At 36.1% G+C, this 12,504-nt stretch overlaps 1 non-coding gene across 1 annotated transcript; it reads left to right on the forward strand.

Moving 5' to 3' along the window:
* The first annotated feature begins 1,866 nt into the window (after positions 1–1,866).
* On the forward strand, positions 1,867–1,970 carry LOC112713476 (small nucleolar RNA R71). The gene has a single exon (XR_003158449.1). It is a non-coding gene; the product is annotated as a small nucleolar RNA R71 (small nucleolar RNA).
* Positions 1,971–12,504: the final 10,534 nt, after the last annotated feature.

A 12,504-nucleotide genomic window follows, 5' to 3' on the forward strand; every position in this document is an offset into this window, starting at 1 on the left:
GATTCTATTTTTAATTTTTATATTTTTTTTCGTGACTCCTCATGATCATGTACCTAACAAAACACAAAATAACAATAGAATAAAATAAAATAAAAATTAGATAAATAAAATTGGGTTGCCTCCCAACAAGCGCTTCTTTAATGTCAATAGCTTGACAGTGGCTCTCATGGAGCCACAAAGGTGATCAGGTCAATGTTGTATAGTCCCAACACCAAACTTAGAGTTTGCATATGGGGTCTTAACACCAAACTTAGAGTTTGGTTGTGGCCTCCCAACACCAAACTTAGAGTTTGACTATGGGGGCTCTTCTTGACTCTGAACTGAGAGAAGCTCTTTATGCTTACTCTCTTTTGTCACAGAGGGATGGCCATGTGCTTTAAACACAAGGTAGTCCACATTCAATTGAAGGGCTATTTCACCTCTGTTGACATCTATCACAGCTCCTGCTGTGGCTAGGAAAGGTCTTCCAAGGATAATGCATTCATCCTCTTCCTTCCTAGTGCTAAGATTATGAAATCAGCAGGGATGTAAAGGCCTTCAACCTTTACTAACACGTCCTCCACTATTCCATAAGCTTGTCTCAATGACTTATCTGCCAATTATAATGAGAACAAGGCAGGTTGCACCTCAATGATTCCCAGCTTCTCCATTACAGAGAGTGGCATAAGATTTATCCCTGACCCTAGATCACACAGAGCTTTTGCAAAGGTCATGGTGCCTATGGTGCAAGGTATCAAAAACTTGCCAGGATCTTGTTTCTTTTAAGGTAGAGTTTGCTGAATCCAGGTATCCAGTTCACTAATGAGCAAGGGAGGTTCACTTTCCCAAGTCTCATTACCAAACAACTTGGCATTCAGCTTCATGATAGCTCCTAAATATTGAGCAACTTGCTCTTCAGTCACATCTTCATCCTCTTCAGAGGAAGAATAGTCTTCAGAGCTCATGAATGGCAGAAGGAGATTTAATGGAATCTCTATGGTTTCTATATGAACCTCATATTCCTTTGGATCCTTAATAGGCAACTCCTTCTTGCTTGAGGGACGTCCCAGGGGGTCTTCCTCACTAGGATTTTCGTCCTCCTCCTCCCTTGTGCATTCGGCCATATTGATTATATCAATGGCCTTGCACTCTCCTTTTGGATTCTCTTCTGTATTGCTAGGGAGAATACTGGGAGGAGTTTCAATGACTTTCTTACTCAGCTGGCCCACTTGTGCCTCCAGATTTCTGATGGAAGATCTTGTTTCACTCATGAAACTGAAAGTGGCCTTTGACAGATCAGAGACTAGATTGGCTAAATTAGAAGTGCTTTGTTCAGCATTCTCTGTCTGTTGCTGAGAAGATGATGGAAAAGGCTTGCTATTGCTCAGCCTATTGCATCCACCATTGTTAAAGCCTTGTTGAGGCCTTTGTTGATCCTTCCATGAGAAATTGGGATGATTTCTCCATGATGAGTTATAGGTGTTTCCATAAGGTTCACCCATGTAATTAACCTCTGCCATGGCAGGGTTCTCAGGATCATAAACTTCTTCAGAAGCTGCCTCTTTAGTACTGTTGGATGCATTTTTCCATCCATTCAGACTTTGAGAGATCATGTTGACTTGTTGAGTCAACACTTTGTTCTGAGCCAATATGGCATTCAGAGCATCAATTTCAAGAACTCCTTTCTTCTGAGGTATCCCATTATTCACGGAATTCCTCTCAGAAGTGTACATGAATTGGTTGTTTGCAACCATGTCAATGAGTTCTTGAGCCTCTTCAAGCGTTTTCTTTAGGTGAATAGATCCACCTGCAGAATGGTCCAATGACATTTTCGAAAATTCAGATAGACCATAATAGAATATATCTAATATGGTCCATTCTGAAAACATGTCAGATGGGCACCTTTTGGTCAGCTGCTTGTATCTTTCCCAAGCTTCATAGAGGGATTCACCATCTTTTTGTTTGAAGGTCTGAACATCCACTCTAAGCTTGCTCAGCTTTTGAGGAGGAAAGAATTTATCTAAGAAGGCAGTGACCAGCTTATCCCAAGAGTCCAGGCTATCCTTGGGTTGTGAATCCAACCATATTCTAGCTCTGTCTCTTACAGCAAATGGGAAAAGCATGAGTCTGTAGACTTCAGGATCAACTCCATTCATCTTTACAGTCTCACAAATTTGCAAGAATTCAGTTAAAAACTGATAAGGATCTTCAGATGGAAGTCCATAAAACTTGCTGTTTTGTTGCATTAAGGCAACTAGCTGAGGTTTCAGCTCAAAGTTATTGGCTCCAACGGCAGGAATGGAGATGCTTCTTCCATCAAATTTGGATGTTGGCTTTGTGAAGTCACCAAGCATTCTCCTTGCATTATTATTATTTTCGGCTGCCATCTCCTTCTCTTGTTCTAATGTTTCTGAAAGGTTACCTTTAGATTGTTGTAACTTAGCTTCTCTTAATTTTCTCTTCAGAGTCCTTTCAGGTTCTGGATCAATTTCAACAAGAGTGCCTTTATCCTTGTTCCTGCTCATATGAAAGAGAAGAAAACAAGAAAAGAAAGAGGAATCCTCTATGTCACAGTATAGAGATTCCTTTATGTTAGTAGAAAAAGAAAGGGGAGAAGAATGTAGAAGAGTGGGTTCGGATATTTAGATGGAGAGAGGTGAAGAGAAGTGTTAGTAAATAAATAATTAAATAGAATAAGAAAAGAGAGGGAAATTTCGAAAATAATTTTGAAAAACGGATTAGTAATTTTTGAAAATTAAAGATAAGATAAGATTAAAATTAAAATTTAGAACAAAAAGAATTTTTGAAAAAGAGGTGAGATATTTTCGAAAATTAGAGAGGGAAAAGTAGTTAGGTGGTTTTGAAAAAGATAAGAAACAAACAAAAAGTCAAAGAGTTAGTTGAAAAAGAAATTAAAATCAAATTTTAAAAACATAAGAAGATAAGAAGTTAGATAAGATATTTTGAAATCAAATTTTGAAAAAGATAAAATTTTTGAAAAAGATAAGCTAAAAGATAAAAAGATTTAATTCAAAAATTTGAAATTACTTACTTCACTAACAAGAAACTACAAGATAAGATTCTAGAACTTAAAGATTGAACCTTTCTTAACAAGAAAGTAACAAACTTCAAATTTTTGAATCAATCACTTTAATTGTTAGCTAATTTTCGAAAATATGATATAAAGATAAGAAAAAGATTTTGAAAATAATTTGAAAAAGATTTTTGAAATTTTCGAAAAATAGGAAAAAAATGAAAAAGATATCATTTTTGAAAAAGATTTTGAAAAGATAAGATTTTTAAAATTGAAAATTTGACTTGACTTGTAAGAAACAACTAATTTTGAAAATTTTTGATTAAGTCAACTCAAATTTTTGAAAATTATGAGAAAAATAAGGAAAAGATATTTTTTTATTTTTGAAATTTAATTATGAGAGAAAAATACAATTATGACCCAAAACTTAAAAATTTTGGATCAAAACACATGATGCATGCAAGAACACTATGAATGTCAAGATGAACACCAAGAACACTTTGAAGATCACGATGAACATCAAGAACATATTTTTGAAAAATTTTTAATGCAAAGAAAACATGCAAGACACCAAACTTAGAAATCTTTAATGCATGGACTCTAACAAACGAAAAATGCACATGAAAAACAACAAACAACACCAAACAAGAAAACATCAAGATCAAACAAGAAGACTTGTCAAGAACAACTTGAAGATCATGAAGAACACTTTGAATGCATGAGATTTTCGAAAAATGCAAGAAAATTTTTAAAGCATGCAATTGACACCAAACTTAAAACATGACTCAAGACTCAAACAAGAAACACAAAATATTTTTGATTTTTTTATGATTTTCTAATTTTTCTTTGGATTTTTATTAATTTTTTTCGAAAATATTTTTGTAAAAAAACGAAAAAGAAAAGAAAAATTTTGAAAAAGATTTTTTGAAAAGAAAATTACCTAATCTGAGCAACAAGATGAACCGTCAGTTGTCCATACTCGAACAATCCCCGGCAACGGCGCCAAAAACTTGGTGGACGAAATTGTGATAAAAGAGTTCCAGGCACTGTTAGAGAAGCTCACAACTCCGTTCAACTTAACCAGCAAGTGTACTGGGTCATCCAAGTAATACCTTACGTGAGTAAGGGTCGATCCCACAGAGATTGTTGGTATGAAGCAAGCTATGGTCACCTTGTAAATCTCAGTTAGGCAGATTAATTGATTTATGATGATTTCGAAAATTAATAATTAAACAGAAAATAAAATAGGATAGAAATACTTATGTAAATCAATAGTGGAAATTTCAGATAGGCGTGTGGAGATGCTTGAACCCTTTCTTATCTCTATTTTCTTATTACATTCATCTAATCCTTCTTACTCCTTTCCATGGCAAGCTGTATGTAGGGCATCACCATCATCAATGGCTACTTTCAATCCTCTCGGGAAAATGGTCTTATGCGCTATCACTGCACGGCTAATCGTCTGGAGGCATCACCCTTGTTGATGGCTACATCCCATCCTCTCAGTGAAAATGGTCCAAATGCTCTGTCACAGCACGGCTAATCATCTGTCGGTTCTCAATCAGGTTGGAGTAGAATCCATTGATTCTTTTGCGTTTGTCATCACGCCCAGCCTTCAGAAGTTTGAAGCTCGTCACAGTCATTCAATACCGGAATCCTACTCGGAATACCACAGACAAGGTTAGACTTTCCGGATCCCCATGAATGCCGCCATCTATCTAGCTTATACCACGAAGATTCTGTTGGAGAATCTAAGAGATATGCGCCCGGCCTAAAGTAGAACGTAAGTGGTTGTCAGTCACGCATGTTCATAGGTGAGAATGATGATGAGTGTCACGGATCATCACATTCATCAAAGTGTTGTGCAACGTATATCTTGGAATAAGAATAAAAGAGAATTGAATAGAAAGTAATAGTAATTGTATTGAAACTTGAGGTACAGCAGAGCTCCACACCCTTAATCTATGGTGTGTAGAAACTCCACCGTTGAAAATACATAAGTGAAAGGTTCAGGCATGGCCGAATGGCCAGCCCCCTGAATGATCAAAAGACCAAATGGTCAAAAGATTAAACTGTCAAAAGATGACTAATACATTAGTAAAAAGTCTTATTTATACTAAACTAGCTACTAGGGTTTACATGAGTAAGTAATTGATGCATAAATCTACTTCCGGGGCCCACTTGGTGTATGTTTGGGCTGAGCTTGATCTATCCACGAGCTGAGACTTTTCTTGGAGTTGAACACCAAGTTATAATGTGTTTTAGGCGTTCAACTCCGGATCATGACGTGTTTCTGGCGTTTAACTCCAGACAGCAGCATGTACTTGGCATTCAACGCCAAGTTACATCGTCAATTCCCGAATAAAGTATGAACTATTATATATTTCTGGAAAGCTCTGGATGTCTACTTTCCAACGCCGTTGAGAGCTCCCCATTTGGAGTTCTGTAGCTCCAGAAAATCCATTTCGAGTATAGGGAGGTCAGATTCCAACTGCATCAGCAGTCCTTTTGTCAGCCTTTTTTAGAGTTTTGCTCAAGTCCCTCAATTTCAGCCAGAAATTACCTGAAATCACAGAAAAACACACAAACTCATAGTAAAGTCCAGAAATGTGAATTTAATATAAAAACTAATGAAAACATCCCTAAAAGTAGCTTGAACTTACTAAAAACTACCTAAAAACAATGCCAAAAAGCGTATAAATTATCCGCTCATCAATTGCTTATTTCTTTTCTCTTTCTCACAATCTAGCTTCCCTTTTCTCTCGAGTTTTTGTGACCCTCGATCTTGTTTTAACCATGAAAGACTTTGTTCTCCAAGAGCTAAAAGTCCCACGTCTTTTCCTTTTACCTTGGTCACCAAACTTTTGTCCCCCACATTCTTTATTCACCACGAGCCAAATGATTTTCTCGCGTGTCTTTAGCAAAATTTGACCTAAGTTCTTTTATACTCGATTCATATCATGCATAGTACAATCAACACTTTTCTCATTGCGGTCGAATTGTACAAAGTGTTGAATTTTTACACTAACAAATTTTTCCTTAAAAATTATCATTTTAGGAATAAGATGATAAGTTTTACTTAACATGTGCCAATCACGTGCTATTTTTTTCAAAATTCAGAATTTGAAAAGACAGTTACACAGTTTCTGAAACGATGCTTGTATTTTTCTGGAAATACATAAAGTCTCTTAGGATTTTAGTGATCTTATTTATTTAAAACATTGCCACTTGTTTACTACTTTCTTCACTTATCAATTCTGCAAAGAAAAATTGTTCTTTCTTCAAGTTTTCTCATTATTTCTATGGATTCCCAACCCGTTTAACAACAAGCTACCTCTCCATCCATTATAGTTGCATCTTCTACTTCCACAACCATTGCCATCACTGCCACTATTACTTCCTCCATTGCTCTAGTAACTATGGCCTTTGCGTCTTCTTCCATTCCAGTTGTTGTTGCTACTACAAAGTCTTCTGCTTCTGGCATGGTAACTACTGCTTAACAACTTCCTCATCATCATGAGGATGGTGATTATGTAGCTAACGTTATACAATTTTATAATGATAATGGAAGCTTAAGAGCCTCCAACCCAAATGTTGAGACCACATAGCTCTGGACAAATCAGTTATTCCTTTCTTTCAAGGTTACTGACATCTTGTATTCATTTTTAGGACCTCTTTCTACTTAAGAATAGATTGAATCCATTTCATTTTTCTTTCTATCTCACCTGAACATCTTCCTCTAATTTTCTGTAAAAATATTAAGGCTTCTTATTTTGCCTGTCAAATTTTCAGAACTGCTCCTCCCAAAGAGTCTAATTCTATTTTCTTGACTTGGATGTCAAGATTAGTCCCCACTTACAAATCTATATAAAAATTAGTAGGGATTACTTTTGTCCTTAAACTAGCTACCTTCGACCTATCATATACTACACCTCTTTTAGGAGCTAGTTTATATTTTTGGTGTCCTACTATTAACAACTTCCACTTTTCATATGGGATGATGGGTCCTACTTGAATAGAAGTATCTGCTTTGACTAGCATGCCTCCTAATGGGGAGTGTGTGTCATACTGAGTACCCAGATGATGTTTTCAATATCACTTTTGACTCGACTTCTATGTCGGATTTCATTCAAAATAACACATGGGGTCTGATGATGAGTTAATCACTGCTACTGAACATATAAAGTTTTTCTCTTAATGTCTTAGTGCTTTTGTTTTTTGCTCAAAATCCATTCAGATTCAGAAAAATAACTATTTATCTTTGGCTATCATGATTTATCACAAAAAAAAATCAACCTTCCTTCCTTGATCTTATGTTAACTATATGAAACTTTTTCTTTAATAGTCAGTGAGATTCGTCAAGGTGAAACTTTAATCAATCCATTGGCCCACTTTGGGTTATCAATTTATGGTTAAATGCTATACTTGAGCCTCGACTCACAGCTTCATCTTCTGATATTCTAAAAACTTCTATTGATGGTATTCGACTATCTCTTTTGTCTTGGTCGAAACCAAAATAATATGTCTGGCATTAATGCCTTTTGTCACTTTATTGCCCTACTTCTCGAAATCAAGACTGATGATAACACTTATTACTACCCCAATTCTTTCACCTACCATCGATGTTCGGTCGGGTATCTTCATTTTTTTACCAGCTCCAAACTAGAAAACCAATTCATTATGGATGATCTGCGATCTTGAACATTAACTCCTCAAATCCTCCCAAAAGGACTTCCACACACGAGTTTACAATGGCTTTAAAGAAGAAATTAGTCACCTATTCTCCTCAATATGTGTCTCGTCAATTTGGACTGGCACAAGCACTACCTTCTCCATTATCTCTTGACTCTAAAGTACAAATGATTCATATGAAGTGTCAAGATTAGAGGAGTTCAACCAAATCTTTGACTTGAACTATCAAAGAATAAGTGCACAATATCATACGCTTGACCTCACTCGCGGTTTTCTTTCAATATCTTCCTTCCAAAAGTGGTAGTGGTCAGCTTATTATGCATCTCATTACACTTCAATTGATTAAACTCTTTCTAATTTGATCCTTCCTACTGTGTAAACTACTACAACATCAAAGAAGAATAAAGGTGAGCATGTCGAAGAAATTGTTAAGTTTGAGAAGTATTACAAAGTCAAATGGTATTTCAGGAAGATAAGGTACATTTTCAATAAGGCATTATAGGTATGGAAAAAGAAAAAAGAAGCACACTTGTATAAATGTCTTAAACGTTATTTACAAGCCTTTACTCGAGATCTTTTAGCACAGAAAAAATATTTTATGCATCCTTTCAAGTTTTCTTCTTTTCCTAATGTCCTTTTGTACCTTGCTAATCGACTGTCTAACCTTCTTAAAGGAGCCTTAGGAGTGAATTATCAACTTCAAAAAAATGACCCACAGACGTTGGGTGTAAACACGACTAGTGTTGTTTACTCTCGAGGAACCAGTGATAAAATCCATGGTCAAACAAAGATCGCTGGATATCCTCTAGGTATCTTGTGTTTCCTTGGGTTTTAGCAAATTTTATCTTCTACTCATCTTATATTTTCTATATGCTTTTTAGTTGCTCGACTTACCCAAATTGCTAGGGTTGCAGCTGACCCTCAATCAGCCGAATTATTTTAAGACTAAGTCAGTAATTGCAAACTTTTTATTCTTTAATTGTTGTATGACCTAGCTCTGGATTCTTTCTGTCAAATTATTCTATCCGACGCCATTAATCGAGCTTGATCTAATTTGCCTAATTCATCCATCATATATACTCGATCAATATTGTTCAACATGTAAATCATTTTGTTTTGCCACTTTGATAGTTTGTAAATTTATTTCAAGTGGTAAAACAACTTTATGGCCATATACAAGTTTGATGAATCCATATTTGATGATAAATTTTGGTTTGATTTGAGTGGATTTCATCATACAAACCCACATTTATTCATCTAAATAGCATACTTTTGTGTTTTCTCTCTAAATTGTGTCTAATTGTGAAAACATGCTATTTTGTGCTTAATTTAATCAATTTTAGTCCACTTTCATTCCATTCGACGCTTTGATCTTTTTTATGAGTGATTTCAGGTGTAATAGATAGGAATGGCTTGATAAAAGTGGAAGAGAAGCATGCAATTGGGAGAAAACATAAGGAAAACAAAGGAGAAAAGCATTTCAGAGTGTTCCCACGCACACTTTCTATGCCTACGCACAAGGGTCAAAATCGGTACCGTTCCCACGCACAGGTATGTGTGCATGCACAGAATGAAAATCAGAAAGTGTGCCCATGCACAACTTTTGTGTGTACGCACAGGAGGAAATTCAGCAAGTGTGATTTTGGAAGCTCTGATGCCCAATTCTGATTGGTTTGAAGCCTAAAGGAGGCTAGCAACATACCATACAATACCATACTTCATACAACACACTTAGGAGTAGTTTAGGTTAGGTTTTCTCTCAATTTTCCTTAGGGTTTATTAGGGTTTGTAGAATTTTATAGCTTCAAGTTTTTATTTTGGATCCTTGCTTATTTTCATTGTAAGTATTTCTTAATTTTCTCTTTTATTACACTAATTATTCTACACTTTCTTATATTTTAAGTCATTTTGTCAATACATATATGCTTCTTGCAATTTTGAGTTTTGGTTAATGAATTTGATGTTTGAGTTGTTAGCGTTGATTTTGATCCTTTGTGGTTCATAGTTTTCATCATTTTTCCAATTTTGCCATGTTTTATGATTATGCCCACCATGTATTTGATGAAATGCAAATTTTAATTATGGGGCAGATTTCGACCCCTTGGCTTGGGGGATTGAGTGTATGGAATACTAGAGTCATAATGTCTGATATTTAGTGATAATTCTTGAGTTGTTAGTTGTTATTGTTTCCACTAACGCTAGCTTTTTACTAAGGTAATTTGTAAGTTAGATAAGATTTGTGGATTAATAACAATTATGCTCACTTGACTTACTCTTCGATGTTAAGGGTTGACTAAGTGAGATTAATCCATCATAATTATCATAGTTGTGGTTATGGCAAGGAAGGAATCCCATAACTCATCCCAAGTCAAGGTTCCATTTATGTTTTGAACCACATTTCCATCAATTTTGAGCCTTACTTGTTCATATTAGATACATAGTTCTTTTATTCCTTTATTAGTTTATTAACTGCAATTTTGATCGTTCTTTTATCTCTTTATTGCTTGCTTCTTTATTGAAACACCCTTATGCTTCTCGCAACCAAAATTGTGCGCTCTTAGGCATTAATTCCTAGGGAAGACGACCCGAGATTTGATTACTCTCGGTTAATTTGAATTAGAAATTTTAAACTTTGATGATGGGAGTTGGTTGTCGGTTTGTCTATACTTGCAACGGAAGTTATTTTAAGTGGAAAAATCCAAACCGGTGCAAATCTCAATTATCAAGTTTTTGGCGCCGTTACCGGGGACTAGTGCCATGAGTGTTATAGTTTTGGTTGCTGTGAATATGTGAATAGTGTGAATAGATACTTTTTGGGTTGTTTGATTGTTTTTACTATTAATTAGGATTTTGTTTCTTTTGTTAATTGATGTCTTTAGTTTTTATTTTCAATTTTCTCTATGAGTTATCACCCTCTTGGTTCGGAGTATGGTTGCGATCAATTTGTAGGGCTTGATAACTTCAATTTTGAATTGCATCATGCAATTGGGGCATCAATTTTGGAAGGAGCAACCTCCTCTATACTACAATGAGCAAAACCCTCCCCAATATGCATACCCAAACCAAGAATATGGTGGATTTCACTTTGATTATGCACATCCACCACCATATACCTATGACCCATACTCCCAACATAATCCTCAATCACCATACTTTCAAACACCACACCAATACCACCATCCACTTCCTTACATACCTCCTCAAAACACCTACCAACATGAGTCACCTCCCACACATACAACCTTTCTCCCAAATAGTAGACCTCTTTCTTTACTCCAATATGAAGTTTTTTCACCCTTGGCCCAAGACCATCAAGACCTTCAAACTTATCTCCAAGAGCAAGAAGGATTTCGAAGAACACAAGGGCGATTCATGGCTACCATAGCCGAAGCGGTGAGCCACTTAGTCCTACTTCGCTCATCCGATCAAGGCATTCCTCTTGAGGAATGTGAAGGGTCAACTAAAGATTGTAGTGAAGAGGGGAGCATGGAGTCACAAGGAAAAGAGAAAGAATTAGAGCATGAATTGAAACAAGAGGAGGAAGGTGGGATAAGTGAGCCGGAGGAGAGAAAGGAAGAGTTGAGGGAGATTGATCAAGATGTAGATTCCATCATTAATGATTTTTTGTCCACCTTGGTTAATTCCCTTAATAATCTTAGTGAGCCTCTTCCTATTGAGTTTGAGAGAGACATGGAGGTAGACTTCTCACAACTTTCTTGTTATGACTTGAGTGATAGGAAAGAGAAAGTTGGTGAGGAAGCAATTCTGGTCCAAGAGCACATTGAGTGGGTGGCAATTTCATCTATGAGCTTTATTGGCCCCCATCAATATGCTATCTTGGAGATAGATTATCAACTCAAAATCTTTCTTGGGTTGTTACATGGTGGAGAAAGGAGTGTTGGTTGCCAAGTAAATCCAAGGCTCATCAAGAAAGGCAATTCAAGCTTTGGAATTCAAGCATGGTGTGAAAGGAAATTGAGTGGTTTGACCTCATGCATAGCACAAAAACTATCTTGATTTTTTCTAACAAAGATTCTTGCCAATTTCTCCCAGCCTCCATCTCTCATCTATCCATACAAAATATTTGCAATCCATCGTCTACAGCGTGAAACATAGGAATAAGGAATCATTCACAATAAGTTAACCTAAACATAAACATAAACATAAAAACAGAAGGACTTACCTTTCATAGAAGACACCTAATGAATCATCTTTCAGGATTTCTCAAAGTTCCAGATTGTAGTAATACCATATCCTACTCACAGAAGCATCTCCAAGACAGAGTTTTCTTTTCACCCCTTTTGGAAGACGAAGGCCCCTCTCTACTGATGCTTCCATTTGAAGAACAATAGCTACCTCTGCTTTGCCTAGACATTCTAAGGTTTTCAATTTCAAATTTAGGAAACAATTGATGATGAGGATAAATTTAGAAAAGGAGTGATGTTAACGGTAACAAGATGTTTGGACACGTCACATTGCTTTTTCATAACCAGATAAGCACTTAACGTGCCACGTTAGCCTCTAGTTTAACGTAGTAAATGAGTTAATGACGTCTTGTGTACTTTCGATAAACGAACCCAGTCTTTCATGGGTACAAAGTCACTTTCTGTATTGTATGGATATTTTTGTCAATGTTCGTAAAGTTCATGGATACAAATGGCAGTTTTTCATTCCTTCTTATTAAGATACGGTTGGACACAACAAACACGTCTATCGATAAGTATGGTATCTAAAATATGTCCGACACGCGGATACAACAACTCAATGAAGTATCCGTGCTGCATAGCCTCTCATAGATA

Source organism: Arachis hypogaea, chromosome 9 (genome assembly GCF_003086295.3).
Source record: "Arachis hypogaea cultivar Tifrunner chromosome 9, arahy.Tifrunner.gnm2.J5K5, whole genome shotgun sequence".
NCBI classification, from domain to species: domain Eukaryota; kingdom Viridiplantae; phylum Streptophyta; class Magnoliopsida; order Fabales; family Fabaceae; genus Arachis; species Arachis hypogaea.